The sequence below is a fragment of the Nyctereutes procyonoides genome, unplaced genomic scaffold (genome assembly GCF_905146905.1).
Source record: "Nyctereutes procyonoides isolate TBG_1078 unplaced genomic scaffold, NYPRO_anot_genome, whole genome shotgun sequence".
Lineage (NCBI taxonomy): Eukaryota > Metazoa > Chordata > Mammalia > Carnivora > Canidae > Nyctereutes > Nyctereutes procyonoides.
This window is the reverse complement of record NW_026575121.1, coordinates 36,597,953-36,620,727: the sequence shown is the minus strand read 5'-3', so window position 1 is coordinate 36,620,727 and position 22,775 is coordinate 36,597,953.

Below are 22,775 nucleotides of genomic sequence, written 5' to 3'. Positions count from 1 at the left end.
TTAATTTGTTTGAAATTGTGTTCACTACTACTCTAGTTTATCCTGCTTCAATAAATTTGCATTGATGAAAGGTATCTGGTTCAGCTGTTGCTTCTTTATTTGTTCGTAATTTACAAGTGTTTAGACTCAGATTTCCTGTACTGAGCAAAAGTAACATGACACAAAATACTTCACATATATTTCAATTAGACAAAGTCTAACACAAGCAAAATAATGCTGTGTTACTATTCTGCATGGTGGTTGTCTTGGGAAAGAAGGGAGTTGGTAGTCATTGAAAGGGTTCAGTAGATGGGCTTCCATTGCACCAGCAATTTTCTACTTATTAGCCTGGGTGGTGGTTACATAGACCTTTATTTTTTATTTTACTTCATCAAGTGATAAACATACAAAGTTATTGTATTATGGATATGCAGTTTAATAAATAAGCTTCAAACTGTTAACTTGAGATCCACACAAAAAGAAAATCACCGAAAAGTTAAGGCAGCAGATTTTTCAAAACTACTTATATTGAAGGGTAGGGAAAAACAAAGTTTTTTTTCATCAGTCACCCTTAAGTGGAAGTTACCTTTATATCATCAGTGTATGATCTTATTCTGTGCTGTAACTTAATTTTAAAGGTAAAAATGACTCCCTAACTATAAACTTTTTTCCAAGAATATAATACATCCCAAGTCCCATCTTAAGAGAGAAAATTTCAGAAGATATTTTATTTTATAAATGTGACACAAAATGTCTCTGGATTTACTTTTTCTCCCCCTCACATAAATTACTAATCCTCTCAGATGACAGCTACTACATAAAATTAAGCAATTTACCCAGGTATATTCTTGTATATTCAATACAAAATTTTCCATTCAGTTAAGTGGAATTCCACTGTCTAGATGTATGAAGCAAAATAAAATATCTTCAGATATCTTGAATTTATAGTACTTTAAGTTATAGATGGTAATGAGAAATGATTGGACTATGTTTATATTTTAAACATGAAGTTAAGAGGATTTGCTCATAGTTTTTACATGAGGCAGAAGAGAAAGAAAATACTCTTCCATCTTTGCTTTGAACAACTGGATAAATGAAACTGTCATATTCCAAAATAAAAAGATTAGGTTGCTGCATATATCCAGTAAGAAATTCTGGATCAAATATTTTAAGTTTGTGAAATCCATTAACATCAAAAATGGAGTCTCTGAGTTGGTAAGGAAGTCGTCACATTAAGAAATATACACTTGCATGTTACCACTTGATGTGAAGTGACTTGGGCAGAGTGAGGAAATAGAGGAGTGTCAGGATGCAGAGTAGGATTAGAATCTGGGCTCAACCTAGCCTACCTGGGGGTGTGGGGCTATTACATTTACATTGTATGATAAGAGTGATGCCTGGATCATGGGGCTTTTTTGAAGATTGAATGAGACAAGATGTCTATCAAGATCAGATTACAACTGGAGGTTCAGATTTAAAAGCCCGACAAACACTAATTGGGCTGTAAATGACTTGACAACATGCTTTAATATCTCCAAAAGTACCTTCTAACATCTCTTCCCAGCAGAACCACCACCATCACCAAAGAAAGAAGAAAAAAAAAAAGGTAGTGAAGGAAAAAGGAGAGATAATCAATTAAAAAATAATTTTCTAATCATTAATGCTTCTGAAATATCACCTCTAAAAATATATGAAAGTGGGGCAGCTAGCTAAAGAGTTGTTGCAGAGCAATACTCTGAGGAAATGGAAAATAGATTCAACACTTGAGTTACAGGAAGATGGAGAAATAAAGACATAGACAATAGAACACATCATAGTAGGAAGACCACTTTTCCTGCAAGAAGTTTACCACTGGGAACACATATAACCATATGTTAAAATATTTCTAAATTCTTGATTAATTGTATAATAGGTGGGAAAATACTGCCCAATACTAATCAAATCATTGCAATCACCATGAACTCTCAGGCATTTAAAGAACAGAATCCTTTACTTTAGAGGTAAGGAAGGTAGGTGAGTGGCAGGTATTTGTTTAGCTTTATATCTAAGTAATATCCTGAGGGTTTATTAGTTATAGAATTATTTACAAGCATAACAGGTATGCATTTAGTATATTTCTAAATATATTGTGTTATTTAAAAATAATGTGCATATATATATTGGATGTTATAGAAGTTATTGATAGTTTGAGTATTAAATTTTGAAAACAACTTTAAAACATTCATCTATAATAATTTTTCTTACCCTGTCCCTTGTCTTTGTTCTCACTTTTGTACCACCCAAGAATATTATGACACTGTCCACTCATATAAGCGACTGCTATGTTTTATAGTGAAATATTTGTAGAATAGCTGCATGCCAGATGGAAGTCACAGGTAAGAGTGCCAAACAATGTATATAAAAAAGCATACTTCTACTTTCAAATTCCAGTGGAGTCTATTAATATTTTTATGAACTCAGAGTTAGAAAAAAATATCAGTGCATGATTTTGAAAACTGGGTTGCTCAGAAAAAAATAAAAATATCAAGAAAGGGAATGTTACATAGCAGAGCAGATTGTAAGGTGCAAAATAAAGGAAACACAAGGGCAGAAGGCTAAAATAAAATTTCAATGGAGATGGAAAATATAGACTCTGTGCTCCTAATGCAGGTTACTAACGAACCAAAAAATCTGTACATAATAAAGGAAATATGTTGTGAAACTTTGAGCGCCATGAAGAATTTAACTACCAGTATTTTTTCTTGATCTTTCATTTTCTAGAATCAGGATCTTATAAATGTTTGCCTCTTACTTTTGACATTTCTCATAAGTGGAAGGAAGCTATAGGATACAAGAACTCATATTCTAGAGATAATTGTGACAGCTGCTGATATGAAAGTGCGAAAAGTCATTGGAGACTTTAGCCATGATAGAGATTGAGTGAGGTTGTTGGCAAAATGTGGATGATCTAAGCTGAGAATCTAAGGCTCAGCAACAGAAAAGAATTTATAGCAATAGTTCAAGTGCACAAAGGAAAGGGGAAACTAGCAGATACATGATTAGGGAAGAATGCTGTAGGAAATGGTTGCACTCTGTTAGGAGATCAGATGAGGACTTTAAAAAATATGGGTACTCGATAATGGATGATCCTTGTTATCCAGAGTCAGTCTTTTATTTTCTGGAGACTCTTAATAGAGAGGGTTGCAGGTACTTGAATTTATATCAGGGGAGAGGCAAACATCTGGTTTGTTTTCTGGTATTACCATTCTTTATCACCTTCTCAGAGGATTTTGTTTTATTTGGGAGAAAGTTGTTAAGAAAGCCCCATTGCTTACAAATTAAGTCGCAATGATGCCATTTTCAAATATCAGTAATTAATACCAATCTCTACCATATATACAACTATATTCTCAGAATGAATTTATATATATAAATATATATACATATATATATATATATACACACAGATATTCTCAGAATGCATGTATACACACAAATGCTTTTGGGGATTCCTTCAAATCTTCTGACTTAGGTTATCAACAAGGAATTGAAAACTTATCACTCTAGCAGATTTGGATATAATATGGATAATAGAATTACTAAACTACTCACTAAAGCCTTCTGGATTCCACTGTATAGAGTTCCAAGTATCACTGTTTAAGAAGTACAACAGAGAACTAAAATGTGGAAAGTTGAGGTAAGCAGGGAGTGTAGGACCTTGCCATTCAAAGTGTGATTTGTGAACGAGAAGCATCAACATCACCTGAATTGTTTATACAGAACCTTGACCCCACCCAAATTCTATAGTCATTATCAGTATGACTCAATCTGTATTTTCCAAAGGACAAAATTCTAATCAATGGATATAAATTATGAAAGACACTGACTTTAAGATATGTAAAGCTTCCCAATATCAGTGTTTAGTAAAATGCCTCTTAGAAGCCAGATTCCATTAAGAAATCCACCAATCTTGAGACCTCCATGTTGTGAGAAAGTCTAAAACAGAAAGAAACAGGCCCTGTGGAAAAACATTGCGGCACCAGGCTTTTGAGTAAGGACTTTGGATTCTCTAACAAAGCCAGTCAAGTAAATGCCTTCTAGTCATGAACCACTAGGCTGAGTCCTGCTTATATTTCTGATGCCAAGAATCATGAGCAAATAAAAAAGATTCTTGTTTTAGGCCACTGTGTTTTGGAGTCATTTTATGTAACGATAGGTAATAAAATACATTTCCTTTAAAAATTGAGAAAGGAGGAAATGACGACCTCCCAGGGACGTATAAGCAAATCAATTCCAGTTTTCCTCAAATCACATTTCTATGATAAAGTCAATATTTGTTATGAATGCCTATTTGTCTGATCTTGCAAGATACAATCACTCTCCTTAACTCATGAACCATTTTTGAGCAATGTCAAACTATTGCCACTCACAAAACATGTGAATTTCTTTCCTTCTTCCCTGTTCTAACATGTCCCTGATATTTGTGGTCTAACAAGTTCATGCACATTCTTTAAGAATTCCTGAATATACTTCCACTATAGAATTCTCTGATATCCATTCAACTGATCCCAGTCAAAGGGAGATGACTTTCCTTTCCAAACCATGCAGTTTAATAAAATTGCTTCTTAAAAATAAAAAAAAAAGATTGTATTTATTTGAGGAGAAGAAAGAGAGAGAGAGAGAGAGAGCAAAAGTGCAAGAGTTGGGGGAAGGAGAAGCAGTCTCCCCACTCAGCAGGGAGCCTGATGCTGGGCTCCATCCCAGGATGTTGGAGTCATGAACTGAGCCAAAGGCAGAGGCTCAACCAAAAGCCACCCAGGCACCCCTATAATAAAATTGCTTTTTGCTCTGGTTCTTAAACAGAATATTTTGAATAAAAGAAGAAACATTTTTGTTTGTATGGAATAAGAGATATAGCCAGAGCATAAATTTATACATGGATTAGTAGCTTCATGTTCCATTCTCTTTTGTTATTTGTATACTCCATAATTGACCAAATCTAATTTGCTTTAACCACCACCTCTAAGATAAATCTAGAGTCTTGCTCCTCAGGAGTTCTATGTTACTTCCCTCTTCCTTTTAAGATATGCAGTATGTGCAAATTGAAACATACTTTTTTAGAAGAGACTGTCTTACTCTAAATTTTATTTTTTACTTAGTTTTTGAAAGCTTGCATTTATTTATTTCAAGAGACAGAAAGAGAGAGAGAGAAAGAGAACACAGGTGGGGGAGGGGCACAGGCAGAGGGAGAGAGAGAAAGTCTTTAAGAGGTTCTAGGCAAGCATGGAGCCCCACACCAGGCTTGATGTCTCTACCCTGAGATCAGGACATGAGCTGAAATCAAGAGTCGGACACTTACCTGACTAAGCCACCCAGGTGCCCCTAAATTTTATTTTAATATAATTGTTTTATGAAAATTTTACATGTGGAAATAGTTTCCAGTGTTTTAACTTAAATTTATTGCCCTATGTTCCCAGAGGTGTAAAAGAGACATTTAACAGATGTTAGATATTAAATGACAAATTGAAGAAAAAAATCCCATTCTAACATCTTCCTTATTCATCCTGAAGACATCCTCCTAGTTATTGAACTTCCAAATCTGAAGTTATCTGAACATTTAAATAGGGTGTGCAACATTATTTAATATGCATTATGAAATCAAGTTAACACATCCATCACCTTACAGTTACTTTTTGTTGTTGTTCCTATGGTATCACAAAGACTCCAAATAACCAAAGCAATCTTGAGAAACAAAGCTGGAGGCTTCGCACTTTGTTTCACTGTATTACACAGCTGTAGTAATCAAAACAGTATAGTACTGGCATAAAAACAAAAACATAGACCAATGGAACAGAATAGAGAATTCAGAAATAAACTCACATATACACAGTTGGCCAACCTTTGAAAAAGGAACCAAGAATGTACAATAGACAAGAGATAGTCTCTTTAAAACCTGGTGCTGGGAAGACTGTGTATCTATAAGCAAATGAACAAAATTGGACCCTTAGGGATCCCTGGGTGGCGCAGCGGTTTGGCGCCTGCCTTTGCCCCAGGACGCGATCCTGGAGACCCGGGATCGAATCCCACGTCGGGCTCCCGGTGCATGGAGCCTGCTTCTCCCTCTGCCTGTGTCTCTGCCTCTCTCTCTCTCTCTGTGTGTGACTATCATAAAAAAAAAAAAAATTGGACCCTTATATTGGAAACAAAAATTACCTGGAAATGTATTAAAAAACATCAGACCTGAAACCTTGTTATAACTGCCTAGTCTTAAGCAGTTTTGACAACCAGTTGAATGCTTTTATGTGATTATCACTGAAGTCATTCTTTACCTTTATGTTCCTACTGTCATTCATATTTCAGTATCTAGATCATAGTTAGTATACTTTATTGAATGTGTAGATGAGTTAATAAACCTCACATGTAACGTATTAAAATCTTTTCCTAACTTGTGCCACTCCCTAAATGTATTCATATTCATAAGTTACTTTTACAGCCATCAAAGTTGTAAGTTAGGCATACATATAAATCAGTTGGAGGAAACCCACAAGACATGCTCTTAGTACTAAAGAGGCATTGGTCTTGATTTAGTCTATAGTGACCTGTTTATATATATATATATATATTATGTATGTTATGTTCATTTTAATGCTTTTTGGAAATAGAATGTACCTGAACATAAACTGCTTCTGTTTAATTAATTTTGTGTTTTTAATGTAAATTTATTGAAAATGGATAATTGACATGATTAGGGATACTGCACATAATATAATTGATTCTTTTTTTAAAAAAAGGGCTTTATGGGGAATCTCTGTACCTTCTCAATTTTGCTGCTACCTAAAATAGCTGTAAAAAGTAAAGTCTATTAAAAGTTATATATAAATGGTAGTTTAAACAAATGCTTAATATTGTGTTCTATATATTAATTATGATTGGTATTATAGAGTAAAATATTAATGCAGACTAACTGCTCTAGCAAATAACATAAATGTGCAAAATGTCTCAAAGTTTATTTCTTGCTCACATAAAAGCACTTGGTAAGTGAACATAGTGTTTTGTCTTATATGCAGCCATTCAGAGATCTAGTTTGATAAGGCTCTGGCATTTTAATGAGACCCTCCCAAGATTCCATGGACCTATGGTTTCTTTGGATTGGGAGATACTCAGTAAATGAGGAGGATATGGGTTACCTTACAAATCTAGCACAATTGGCCAAAGCCTATCTTGGATAGTAGCTATCTATGTGTATGCTCTGCACTGTTTAATCATCTTCCAAGGTCCAATGGCTGTACTCAGATAGTCAGCATCAACCTTTTTCTTCTTGACTGAAACTGAAACACTGTGTCATATAAAACTTAATTACATTTCTAATTATTTCCCTCAGCATTGTGTCTTTGGATATATATATATATATATATATTACATAGTTTATGTATATGTTTACTCAAACTTGGATTACTTTGCTAGAAATTTAAAAACAGGTAAAATGTACTTTTTTGTGATATCTAAAAATAAAAAGTATTACGCATCATTTTATCAGTTATTTTCTCTATAACACTATGAAGCAAACTACATAAAGCTTGGGAATGAAGCATTTTAATTAATAATTGTATAATTTATGTAATTTAAATTTCAAGTCCCATTGATGACAACATTGTAACTTTTAAGCACCCCATTTCTTACTCTAAATCATAGAAGTTGTAGATTAAAAAAGAAAATAATAAATAAAAAGTCCTATCTTTTCATTATTATGAGACCTCTCAGTATCAAAACCAAAGTGAAAATAGAGAGCAGAGCAAAGAGCAGGGCTGAAACCACAGCCTATTGTACTCTTGATCTGGAAGCAGGTGGGAGTTTCCAGAAGTTCTGTTCTTGCAAGACAACCATGGGGAAAAAAAAAAAAAAGACCTTCATTGAAAACTTGAAAATGACTAGAGTCAGGCTCATAGATGGAAACTAGAGGTCAAGTGTGTAGGTCATATCTCTCTCCAGCTTCAAAAAGAGGGCCTCATAAAGCTGATGCTGACCTTTGTCCAAAACTAGAGCTTTTATGAAACTATAGTCCAGGCAGATGGGAAGAGAAATTCACAAACCCTTGACCAGAGAGTGAGCCAGGCCACCTGCTGTTCTAAAGAATAGATTCGCTACATCCCCAAAATAAGCACATAGCATCAGCCCATATCAAGATTAAAGACCTATTTTTTGGACAGGAGGCCACAAAAGAAGAACTAACTGAAAAAAAAATGCTGGATGGGATAAACGTATACAGAGAGACAGAGAGTAATGAAAAAATGATCAAAACACAATTTCACACAAAGAAATTCAACAGTGGTTAGTATATAAAGATACCTAATTTTAAATCAGATGGACCAAAATATATATACTTCCACATAAATTTCAAAATTAGTCTGAAATATACTTAAGAGTATTTTTGATTTCTGCAAAAAGAGATTACAGAGACAGAAATTAATTTCTGCAAAAAAGGTAGAAACACATGCAAAAAAATCAGTTGACTATCAATAAGAACAATTAAGATATTCCAAATGAGAATGACATGATGTTGAAAAATTAAGATGCAAGACAGAAGAGGTATTTGTTAAGAAAGTCAAAGTCAAATTAAAATCTACGAATGCAGATGAAGAGGTATCTTTAAATGTTTAATAGAAATTTCTAAAAAAAAAAAAAGACAACCAAAACTTGGTATTTTAGGTCCTCAAAGATACATTATAAGTGCTAAACAAGGAAAATAAATTCTAATCTGGATACATGTGAGTGAAAGGTGACTGTTCAAGGATAAAAAGGAATGTTAAAAATAGTGCAAGCAAAACACAGAATATATACAGAGGATGACGGTTGTCCTGAAAGATCTTTCTTTAATCAAATCCAAATGGCAAAATAGAATAAAAATAAAGATAAAAGTGAAGAAGGAAAAATAATTGTCAGTCTAGAATTCTAAATTGAGGTAAATTATTCATTATTAAAGGAAATAAAGAATCTTTGTGATGACACAGATATTTACTGAAAAAAAAACCTAAATGATATAACTTCACAAGAAAAAATACATACAAAGGAAGGAATGAGATACAAAAAATGCTAAACTCAGATATTGACAGGAAATCTTGGTGAATTTAACCAGTGAATGTAAAAGAAAAAAATTAAATATGACTAAGTGTTGTATTCTAGAAAAGGTGAAAATAATGTTTAGAAAATCCCAACAAAGAAGATAGGAGGAATGGGAGGAAAGGTGTTGTGGAGTGAATTAAGATGCCAAGGAGTTTGTCTTATTCCAAGAGACAGAAATCAATATGTTGAAGAAAGTCAGAGCTTGTTAGAAGTAGTTACAATTCGGTAGTGATATTAAATATTTATGTATATCCAAAAAAAATTAAAAATCACGTGTCTTCCAAATGCATAGAAAAAACTAGGATAGCATATAGAAAACTTTAGAATGCAATAAAAGTTTTCAATGAAAAAGATATAATTAGGTTAAAGGATGTTAAATATAAATATATTTTAAGGTATATGTTCAGAATGATTAAAAATGATTAATAAACAACTAGAAGTAAACTACAATATATACTTTATATATAGATTTTAATATACAAACTATAAACTATTATACTTATTTACATCTTTTAATACAGTTAAATAAATATTGAAAAAGCATGTATGCCAAATGGCAACCAAAAGAGAGTAGAATTTTCCAAATGAAAATTATAAAAAAATTCAGTAAAATATTAAAAGATAATAAAATGGATAATAATGATAAAAGAAGCACTCCACAGGAAGATTTTAAAAATCATGAAGTTTTATATACACAAAGCAAGGCCCAAAAATGCATAACAGAAAACTCAAGTATAAAGCCACCATCATAGTGGACATCTTAATGTGCTTCCATAAATATGTAAACTGTTGAGGCAGATATCAAAAATATATAATTCCAATCAAATAGACGTATATAGAAAAGCTATTCAATACATGTTTAAAATGATCATGGAGGAGAAACCAAACTCACTTGTTAAAATACATGCAAAAAATGCACAAAAATATAGGCAATCTGCTTTCAATCCTAAGGAGGATAAACAATGGCTATAAATTAATTGCTATTTCTCACACTCAAACTGGAATCTTATTAATCTCTTGAAAATGGCTTAGTTTAAAAAAAAGAAAATGGCTTAGTTTTAATGAGTTGGTTGACTAATAGAGTATCATCAAGTGATCTGAGGTAGTTATTAGGCTAGTCTCTAAAAACACTAACAGTTTCTACTATTGCTCTTTTTGGTCCTTGAACTGCCATATAAGAAGTCCAACTATCCTGAAGTTACCGTGCTCTGACGAAGGACAAGACACAGAGGACTAAGGATATGTGCCCCAATGGAATGCCAACTTTGTAATTATCTCTACCAGAGGCCAGAATGTGATTGTGATAAACTTCAACTTACAGACCAAGGTGTTTGTTGACATGTCCTAGAGTAGAAGAATTAGTAAGTAGGATATTCCACAAATTCTTGACATGCAAAATTTTAAAATACAGTAAAATATATTTTTTAAAGATTTTATTTATTTATTCATGAAAGGCACACACAGAGAGAGAAAGAGAGGCAGAGACACAGGCAGAGGGAGAAGCAGGCGCCATGCAGGGAGCCCAACGTCAGACTTGATCTGGGTCTCCAGGATCACGCCCTGGGCCAAAGGCAGGCGCTAAACCGCTGGGCCACTGGGGCTGCCCCAAAATACAGTAAAATTTTTTTTTGTTTGTTTAATTTTGTGGGCTTTTTTGTTATGGAACAGTAGATATTGAGAACAAGCAATGTTTTAAAAAGCACATATCTGGTGCCTGAGTGGCTCAGTCAGTTAAGCACCAGACTCTCAGTTTTGGTTCAGGTCATGATCTCAGGGACAGGTCATGATCTCAGGGTCATGAGATCAAGCCTCCTGTGGGGTTCCACCCAGTATGGAGTCTGCTTGATGTTCTCTCTCCCTCTCCGTCTGCCCCTCCTGATCATTCTCTCTCTCTCAAATAAATAACCTTTAAAGAAATAAATAAAAGGGCAGCCCGGGTGGCTCAGTGGTTTAGTGCCGTCTTCAGCTCAGGGCCTGATCCTGGAGAGGCAGGATCGAGTCTCACGTCACACTCCCTGCACGGAACCTGCTTCTCCCTCTGCCTGTGTCTCTGCCTCTCTCTCTCTCTCTCTCTCTCTCTGTCTCTCTCTCTCTGTGTGTCTCATGAATAAGTGAATAAAATCTTGAAAAAAAAAAAGAAATGAAAAATAGAAAGCATATATCAAACTATGTATATATAGTGTAAATATACACATATATTTTACAAATTTAAGAATCAGTATTGGAAAAATTGACTAATGGAGCCTGCTATATTAAGATATTAAAACAAGACAAATTTTTGCCTCAACAGATACCAAAAAATCAGTAAAATGACCCATTAATGTATAATAACTTTGAATAAATTGATCTGTTTGATTTATAAGTGGAAGAAATTCCTTTCTAATCTAAAATGTTAGCAAAATGGATTTAATGCAGCCTTTTTTTAGAAAAAGGATTTTGGCTATGAATGTCAGTATTCTGCATAGTTCAAGCTTTTTCAGTTTAGTTGTCCAGGGACAACCATTCATAGAGTCTTTAAATATCATGAAATGGATGGATGGATGGATGGATGGATGGAGAGATAGATAGATAAAATGCACTTCAGAGTTTTGCTACTAAAGGAACTAAATATGTTAAATTTTCTAATCATTTTAAGATAAACAGATGGCTTCTATTCAAGGAAAGCAAAACAATAATTATACACATCTGTACAATACCAATAAAGTCTAATATATCCAGAAGCTATTGGCTGCCATTTCACAACAGTCTCTGAGAATAATGTTTGTATACACATTTAGTCATTTTTCATAAAAGCTATAATGACATCCAAATGATTTTTATCATGCAAAACGAGATGTGCCTTTGATTCATTCCTTGTGTTAAAAAAAAAAGCTATTGACTGTTGTCAATAGAATATCAAGCTTGTTAATGTTAATGTCTCTATGCCATTTTTCTTCCTTTGTGTGACACTGATACTTGTTTCTGTTTGTAAAGAAAGCTCATGTTTACACAGTTATTTCAAGAAACTTGTATATTCCTATCATCAGGGGTATGATAAATATTACACCTCCAAAAATCATGCTAAAAATATTGATTACCAGCAATGCTGGATACAGTTCTTTGAATTCTAAACGTTTCTTCATAATTTTCATACACAGGCAAAAATGCCATCACCTAAAGTAGGGTGTTGCAGCTCCACGTGAAGGAACAGCAGCTTAGCCATCTGGAGAGATACTTTAAAGGTTTTTATTGTCCAATTGGTTTCTCTAGTTCTGTATGGCAGCCTGTAGACACCCACATTTTCTGTCTAGAAGTGCAAATGAATGCTTTTATTTCTGGCAGCTCATGTAAGATGCTGCACTCTAGATAGCCAGACTGAAATGCTTCTGGCAACCAAAATAATTTCATTAGCCCAGTTAGAATGACATGCATAAAATTCAAATTATACCCTGTAAAATCAATTCTCATTACTAATCTTAATGGGTCCAATATGTGTTTTGTATATACAAAATGGTAAAGAGTTTAGCTTAATTTCAGGTTCAAATAAGAATACACATTTCTGAATGTTTGTGGATGCTGTGAAGTTTATTGTAACAAAAAAATTCTAATTTAGTAATTTTAAAGGGAATTATGAGGAACAACTGTTAGGAGTACTGCCAAAAATTTTATTCAATTTAGTTATTTCTGTTTTTTCAAATTCCCTTTCTCACTTCAATTAAATCTATATTGATCACTGCAAGTTAATTGGCATATATTCAAGTAAAATTCCATTATCTAAATAGGAAAACTAAAACTTTACCTGTGTCAACAAAATTAAGTGAAGTTGGTAAAAAATGGTTTTATTATTGATAAAGGTATTAACCACTTAGGCCAAGGTAATTCAACAAGTATTTATTACTATCTATCTTACAGAGCACTTTCAAATCACTTGTAAGAATTTTGGTAGGAGGTATAGGTAAGAAAACAGATAATATATTTTCTAACAAACTTACAGTTCCTTTAAAAGTTTTAGATATAGACATATATCAACTAAAAAATAATAGAAAGCTCAAAAAGAGTTAATAAGAATTCAGAAAATAGGGATTTGGGAATGGATAGATGTCAATTTCTTGGAGTAAAAGGGACCATACCCAGATAATGAAAGATAGGTAGAATATGAATGAGATTTGGGTTAGGAGTTACATGAGTCAGTGATGAGCTTTGAGTATGGCTAGTGACATATAGCAAATAGTAATAAATCTGACATTTTATAAATGGTAAATAGTTAAAATGCTCAAATAAGATGAGGAATGATTGAAACGATAGTCATTGAGACTCTCCTGATACTTAAGGAAAGGGAAATTTGGATGGAACAAAATTACTAAAGGGTGTAACTGTTCAGCAAAATGTGACATCTGAAGGATGCAACAGGATCTATATATTACTTATATAGATATGCATTTATAATAATAAAGCTAGATTGCTGGACTAGTGTTTAGAATGTTAAACTTACAAAGATCACATGAATTTTGTGGCATAGCAACATAATAGGGTAATTACATATCACTCATTCCTCATTCAACAGACATTCCTTTAAAGACAGTGAATAGTCACCAAAAAAAAATGAACTAAAATGGGGGGAAGGATAGAATCTGTTTTGATGTTATAAATTACATTAAAACTTATATAGTAATTGAGAGCACCAATTGAGGCAAATTTGCTCAGGGCAGAAGATTTCATCCAAACTACACATGACAATTATTAGTAAAGCAGATATACATGGGCATAGGACTAATTTCTTGGAATTAGAATATGCTTATTGTAGAATATAAGAACATCCTTATGGGTTATTTTTCAAATTCAAAATCCTAACCATGACCCTTTAATTCCTACATGAAATAGCTAAAAGTCAAAGTCAGAAAATATTATAAATTGGTACAAATGATTTCTAGTTTAAAATCTTCAAGAACATTCTTCACATGTGGAGTATATAATCTCACCTTTATCATCAACATGGCTCATTAGGTTACCCTGTGAAGACAGTAGAGTATCAAGTAAAGAATACTGGATACAGAATTAATCGCTATTCATGTAATGCTGACAGGTGGAAATCCAATAATCAAAAACCTACAAACTTACAGTGTAGCCCATTTAATTCTGGAAAAGTTCTAATTATGAGAAAAATATTCCTTTAGAGTCATGGCATATCTGATTATATATAATTATTGCTATTTGGTCCATGTTGCAGCATACAGATTGAATCTCTCTAGTTCCAGTTTACAAAGAGTGCATAATGATACTATGTGTATGTTTGCGTTTTCTTTTTTAAAGAGAATACTTCTTTCATAGAGGTGCATACTGAAATATATGTGGATTTCCTTCATATACTTGAGCACAGTAGGACTAGGTGAGGGTAGAGAAAACAAAATTAGCAATAAGATAATTGTTGCAACTGGATAACAGGTAAACAGACATTTGTAATAAAATTCTGTCTATTTTTATATATGTGTACGTTTTTTTATAATAAAAGATTAAGAGGCACATGGGTGGCTCAGTCAGTTAAATGGCAGACTCTTGATTTTGGCTCAGGTCATGATCTTAGAGTCGTGGTCTCATGGGATCCAGCCCTGCATTGGGCCTTAAGCTCAACACCAAGCTTGTCCTTCTACTTCTACTTCCCCACCACCACCCTGCCCTGTGCTCTCTTTCTCAAATAAATAAAATGTTTTAAAAAATTAAACAAGGAGACAGAAAAGACATGACTACTTCCCAGTCCAGCTTCATGTTTTCCCTAAGCTAAAATACCATAGGAAATTACAAATTTCCTACATATAAAATATCTTTGGAACATAGAAATATTATTGTAAGAATGTTATGAGCAGCTTTCCTGCTTTATCAAATATAATCATTCACACCAGGGGAAAATATCCTTTTAATACTGGCTAAACTTCTAAAAAAAATAAATGAAGAAAATCTTGTGCAGACTCAAATAAAATGGAAATCACTGTGATAAGTGTGAGCAAATCCTGAGCTGCCCTAAGGACATTCCCTAATTGTAAAACTGAAATTCATGGATTTTTATGTCCTGTGGGGGGTATCAGAAAAGGAATTAAGCCTTACCAAAGGGGAGCTAAGAACCAGGAACCTAGATTTTCACATAAAGCCAGAGCCTTGTAGAACTTCTGTCACCTGTGAAACTATAAGCTAGAGGAGAGAGAGAGAAAAAAAAAAATCAGCTCTACACAAAGCCAATCTGTTAAATCATTGTTTTACATTCTAAGTAGAATAAAAGAATTCTATCTTGTAATTGGTAAATGTAAGTAGGTTCTCAAACTACAAATTCAGCCTACATGCCTGGGCAAGATACCTTAATATAAATATAAATTTAAAGTAATCCTTGACTGATAGAACTTGAGTGCTATCTAAAACAAATACAAATGCTGCCTAGAATAATTGGCCTTAAATCCAGCACCTCAAAATTCCAAAAAAATTAAATTAAATTCTAGTGGGCTGCAGAGAAATTAGTGAAAAATTGATTTTAAAATATTCATATATAAAATGTAAAAAAATATATAAAAATAAGATCCAGAGATAAAAGGCTATTAACAGGATCAAACAAGATTTATAAAATTACCACAGTGTTTCTGCAAATTGTTATGTATGAGGGAAAGAGATAAAAAAGGGAAAGAAAAGTTCAACAGATGGAGTTAATATAACCTAAAGACAGCTAAAGAGAAAACTAGTCAACAGAAAAGACCAATGTGAAAAATTCTACTAGGAATTCAATAAACAGAAAGAAGGAAAATATTTAAGAAGAATAAAGAACTATAGAGTACCAAATGAGAATATTTGTCATGGGTCTAATTTGATTGCCAGAGGATAGATGAAAATAGAGAAGTATAGTCAGTGAGAAACTTTCTAAGAACTTTCCACAACTGATAAATCATTAATCCTCACATTAAGAAAGCATACAAAAACCTAGGAAGAATATATAAAAAGAAATCTTAAACAAAGTGCATCTTAAAACTGCCCAAAATGAATTAAAAATAAACGTCTTAAAAGCAGGGAAATCATTATATACAAATAAACAGTAATTATTGTAACATGAGACTTTGGAACATCAATAGAAAATGCTAAAATAAAATCTTCCAAGTGTTCAGAGAAAATAGCTATAAGCTTAAAACTCTACACCTAGGTTAAAAATCATTTAGGTATGAGAGTGAGACAAAGGTGTTTTCAGAAATAATGAATTAACTAGAATCATATATCATCAACAGAGTAAGAATTAAAAAAAACTGGTTTTAGAAAAAAAGACATAAAATACAAAATGGCTGGAAGTTATAAGACTCCCACGGTCCATTCCTGTTGTCCCAAATGGCAGGATTTCCTTTCTCATAGCTGAACAATATTTCATTGTGTGTGTGTGTATGTATGTACAAATGTGTGTATGTGTATATATATATATATATAATAGATTATATATGTGTGTGTATATATACATTATATGTATATGTGTGTATATATGTGTGTGTGTATATATATATATATATATATATATATATACAATCTTCTTTTCACCACTGAGTATTTAACTCTGGGTTTATCCTGTGATCTTTATTATTTTGAAGTGTGTTCCCTCTGTATTCATTCATTCAGAGATTTTATTATGGCTGGATGTTGACTTTGTCAATTACTTTTTTTTTTTTGCTATTGATTGATCATATTTTTATATTTTACTTTGTTAATGTAGTGTATCACAATGGTTGATTTGAGGATATTGAGCCACCTTTTGATCCCTAGAATAAATCCCACTTCATAATAGTGTATGATTCTTTAAGTGTATTTTTGAATTCAGTTTGCTAATATTTTTTGAGGATTTTTGCATCTATGTTCACCAGGAATATTGACCTGTAATTAATTTTCTTTTTGTATGTTTTTTTTTTTTTTGTCTGGTTTTGGTATCAGGATTAAGGTAATGCTGGCCTCATTAAATGAGAGGTGATTGTTCACTCATTTCATTTCATTACTAGTAATTTGAACATATTTGCTATTTCTTCATGATTCAGTCTTGGTAGGTTGTACCTTTCTAGAAATTTATCTCTTTCTTCTTGTCTAATTTGTACGCATATAATGGTTCATAGGCATCTCATGTTCCATTGTATTTCTGTGATACAATTATAATGTCTCCTTTCCTTTCTGATCTTGAATTTCCTTTTTTTTCTTGTTAAAGATTTGTTGTTTTTTTATCATATTTTCAAACAATGAGCTCTTATTTTTATTGATCTTTTCCATTGTCTTTCTAGTCATTATTTCAGTATTTCCATCCTAGTTTTTGTCATTTCCTTCCCCTACTAACTTTTGGCTTTGTCATTCTTTTTCTAGTTCCTTGAAGTATAAAGTTAAAATGTTAAATAAATAAATAAATACATAAATAAATAAATAAATAAAATGAACTTAACCTATTTGAACTCTTGTTAGTTTCTTAATGCAAGTGTTTATCACTCTAAACTTTTCTATTAAAACTGCTATGCTGCATACTATATGTTCTGGTATGTTGCATTTCCATTTTTATTTGTCTCAAGTTATTCTTTGTTTTCTTTTTTGATTTTTTCTTTGTCCCATTAATTGTTCAGTAACTTGTTTAATCTACATATGTGTGAAAATTTTCAGTTTTCTTCTTGTAATCAATTTCCAGCTTCTTACCTTTGTGGCTGAATTTAAGACTTCTTCTATAGCTTAACTCATGATCTATCCCTGAGAATGTTCCATGTGCACTTGAGAAAAATGTGTATTCTGCTTTTGTTGGATGAAATGTTCTGTAAATATCTAAGTCCAACTGGTCTAACAGGTAGTTTAAGTCTATTTTTTTCTTATTGATTTCATGTCTGGATGACCTATTCATTATTGGAAGTGGGGTCTTGAAGTCTCCTTTTATTATTGTGTTACTGTCTATTTCTCCTTTTAGGCCTGTAAATATTTGCTTTATATATTTAGATATTCCTATGTTAGTTGCATCAGAATGTTTTAAACGATTTTTAAAAATATAGAAGTATTTTTTAAAGTGTTTTTTAACCTAGATGGCTATACCTTCATGGCAAAATATTCATGGCAATGTAAAGGGTGCTGTGATATAAGAGTAGAAGTTAAGAAATAACATAAAATTATTAAAATAACTTTTCAAATTCTTATTATATTATCATTATTATAAAATGATAATTTCAACGTATATGCACCATTTAGCATAGTTTTAAATAATGCATACAGATTAGTTTCCAGAAACAAAAGCACAAACATAAGGAACTTGATTTATAATATATGGGAAACTATAGAAAAATATTATTTGAAATATTAATTCATCAAAGATTTCACTAAGAGCATCATAAAATGGCATGAAATAATATGTTATTTGTAGCACACTTAATAAAAATTTTTAATAAAAATATATCAAGAACTCCTTTAAATCAGTGAAAATTGAAAAACTTGAAATATAAATGAAAAATTTAAATGTAATATCTGAGAAGCTAATATGTATTTGAAAAAAGCTCATCATCATCAATCTTCAGGGAAATAAAGAAGAAAAATGACAGGAAATCAAAAATCACTCATCAAAAGGTTGAAATTAAAAGATTGATGGTGCCAACTATCAGTGAAGATGGAGAATAATGAGAATTCCCATATATTACTGATAGGAATATAATTTGGTAAAATCACTTTCAGAAGCTGATTGACACTATTTATTAAATTTTAACATTTTAATAACCAATGCCCCAGTAACTACCTAAAAAGAAACTAAACAGAAATGTATTTATATGTGCACAGAAGGACATTCTAAATGTTTATAGCAGCATTATAATATATACAAGGAAAAAGTTGTTATCCTCGACAAAAGAATAGATAAATGCACTGTGATATATTAACTGTTTTACTGTTGGAATAATATACATAATTAAAATAAATTATTGGTATACCATACATGAATGAGTCACACAAACAATGTTATATTGCAACAGAAGACAACATATAACCTGTGCTTTTAATTAAACAAATAAAAATAATCTCTGAGAATGGAAGTAAGGATAGTGGTTACTTTCTAAAACGATTGAGTAGGTTTCTGTGGTAATGGTATATTCTATTCCTTTCTATGGTTATGATTAACAACTTTTCCATATTTAATTAAGTATACACATATGAAGTGTATACTTTGTTTTACTCTAATGAAAATTAAAATATATACAAAGCAAAAACTGATGGTTAATACAAGTGGAAATTCTAATAGTCACAATCTTACTAGGAATTTTAAAAATATATTTCTGAGTAATTTAGAGATCAAGCAGATACAAAACCAGTGAATATATAAAGGATTTGAAAAATCAAATGAAAAGAACTTGGTTTGGAAGGCACGTAGAGTACTTCCATTTCAACTATGGAGGTTGAAATGAAAAGAATTGACTATTTACTAGGCATGTCTCAATAAATTTTAAAGAATCAGACTGTTTTTTCTCACAGTGCAAATAAATAGACCATAATGGTGACAACAAAAATACGAACAAAATATATTTACAAATATAAAAACTTACTTTTAAATAGTTTGTGAGTCAAAAAAGAAATGATACATGATTTCTTAAATATTTAGGAAAGACTATAATGCAATATATACAGTAGTTTAAAAGCTATTCATCAAAATCACTAGGCATAAGAGGTTTTACAGTATTACCAAACATAAAATATGTGGTCAACATTGCAGTAGGAAAGGATTAAAATCATTAGGATATCCTTACTAACATTTGAGAAAGGATAAAATTAATCAGCTAACTATCAAAGAGTAAGGTTTTTTTTTTTTTTTGTCTGTGTTGATTCTACATAATAGATGCAAAATGGGGGAGAAGAGTACTTTTAAAAGTGCAGATACTAATTGTAGTATAATGCAAAGAAAATAGAAACTTAAAACATAAAAAGGTGGACCTTTGGAGGAAAAAACTAATTAAATAGACAAACCATCAGCAATACTGATCAAGAAATTGAGATATGGTGTGCCTGGGTGGCTCAGTCAGTTGAATGGCTGCCTTCAGCTTGGGTCATGATCTCTGGGTCCTGGGTTGGAGCCCTTGCATTGGGCTCCCTGCTCAGTGGGCAGTCTGCTTCTTCCTTTCCCTTTACTCCTCCCCCTGCTTGTGCTCTTGCTCTCTCTCTCCCTCAAATAAATAAAATCTTTAAAAAGCAAAAAGGAATATTGAGACAAATTAATACAAGTAACAACAATACTAAGATAGGAGCCTAAATATTACATAATACAAATATTAAAATATAATCAACGAAATAATACATTTGAAAATTAAGAAAAATCAAACATCTTTTAGAAAAATGTAAGTAGTTAATAACACTCAGTATAAAAATAGAAACCCTAAATTGTCTTGCGATTCATAGAAATTTAATCTTTAGTTTAAAATCCATCCATCAAATTCCCTGAGAACAGATGTTATTAAGAGTTTATCAGGAGGAGGGGCAAGATGGAGGAAGAGTAGGGTCCCCAAGTCACCTGTCCCCACCAAATTACCTAGATAACCTTCAAGTCATCCTGAAAATCTACTAATTCGGCCTGAGATTTAAAGAGAGACCAGCTGGAAGGCTACAGTGAGAAGAGTTCGCGCTTCTATCCAGGTAGGAAGACGGGGAAAAAGAAATAAAGAAACAAAAGGCCTCCGAGGGGGAGGGGCCCTGCGAGGAGCCGGGCTGAGGCCGGGGCGAGTGTCCCCAGGACAGGAGAGCCCCGTCCCGGAGGAGCAGGAGCTGCACCAACCTTCCCGGGCGGGCGGAAAGGGGCTCGCAGGGAGTTGGAGCAGGACCCAGGAGGGCGGGGATGCCCTCGGGCTCCCGGGACACTAACAGACACCTGCGCCCCGGGGAGCCCCACACCCCGCGGCCGAGCTCCCTAAGGGCTGCAGCGCGCACGGCGGGGCCGGAGCAGCTCGGAGGGGCTCAGGCGGCGGCTCCGCGGAGGGGGCTGCGGGGCGGGAGCGCGAATCCAACAGCGCAGGCCCCGGGGCACAGGGCGCCGGGACACAGCCCAGGGTCCGGCCTCCCCTGGGACAGGCAGAGGCCGGGAGGGCCCAGGACAGCAAGGACGCTCCTGCCCCGAGCTGAGCAGATCAGCGGCCCCGCCCCGGAGCCTCCAGGCCCTGCGGACGGAGAGCTCCGGAGTTACTGCGGAGCTGACTCCAGGGCTCCAGAGCTGGCCCCGCCACTGCGGCTGTTCCTCCTGGGGCCTCACGGGCTAAACAACCCCCACTGAGCCCTGCACCAGACAGGGGCAGAGCAGCTCCCCCAAGTGCTAACACCTGAAAATCAGCACAGCAGGCCCCTCCCCCAGAAGACCAGCTGGACGGACCAGTTCCAGGGGAAGTCAAGGGACTTAAAGTCTACAGATTCAGAAGATACTCCCCCGTGTTTTTTTTGTTTTTTGTTTTTTCTTTTTTCTTTTCTTTTTGATTTCAGATTGCTTCCCCCACCCCCCCTTTTTTTCACCTTTCTTTCTATTTCTCTTTTTCTTCTCTTTTTTTTCCTTTTTTTTCTTTTTCTTTTTCTCATTCTCTTTTCTTTCCTTCTTTCTCTTTCTCTCCTTTTCCCAATACAACTTGTTTTTGGCCACTCTGCACTGAGCAAAATGACTAGAAGGAAAACCTCACCTCAAAAGAAAGCATCAGAAACAGTCCTCTCTCCCACAGAGTTAGAAAATCTGGATTACACTTCAATGTCAGAAAGCCAATTCAGAAGCACTATTATACAGCTACTGGTGGCTCTAGAAAAGAGCATTAAGGACTCACGAGACTTCATGACTGCAGAATTTAGATCCAATCAGGCAGAAATTAAAAATCAATTGAATGAGATGCAATCCAAACTAGAAGTCCTAACGACGAGGGTTAACGAGGTGGAAGAACGAGTGAGTGACATAGAAGACAAGTTAATGGCAAAGAGGGAAACTGAGGAAAAAAGAGACAGACAATTAAGGGACCATGAAGACAGATTAAGGGAAATAAATGACAGCCTAAGGAAGAAAAACCTATGTTTAATTGGGGTTCCCGAGGGCGCCGAAAGGGACAGAGGGCCAGAATATGTATTTGAACAAATCCTAGCTGAAAACTTTCCCAACCTGGGAAGGGAAACAGGCATTCAGATCCAGGAAATAGAGAGATCCCCCCGTAAAATCAATAAAAACCGTTCAACACCTCGACATTTAATAGTGAAGCTTGCAAATTCCAAAGATAAAGAGAAGATCCTTAAAGCAGCAAGAGACAAGAAATCCCTGACTTTCATGGGGAGGAGTATTAGGGTAACAGCAGACCTCTCCACAGAGACGTGGCAGGCCAGAAAGGGGTGGCAGGATATATTCAGGGTCCTAAATGAGAAGAACATGCAACCAAGAATACTTTATCCAGCAAGGCTCTCATTCAAAATGGAAGGAGAGATAAAGAGCTTCCAAGACAGGCAGGAACTGAAAGAATATGTGACCTCCAAACCAGCTCTGCAAGAAATTTTAAGGAGGACTCTTAAAACTCCCCTTTAAGAAGAAGTTCAGTGGAACAATCCACAAAAACAAGGACTAAATAGATATCATGATGACACTAAACTCATATCTGTCAATAGTAACTCTGAACATGAACGGGCTTAATGACCCCATCAAAAGGCGCAGGGTTTCAGACTGGATAAAAAAGCAGGACCCATCTATTTGCTGTCTACAAGAG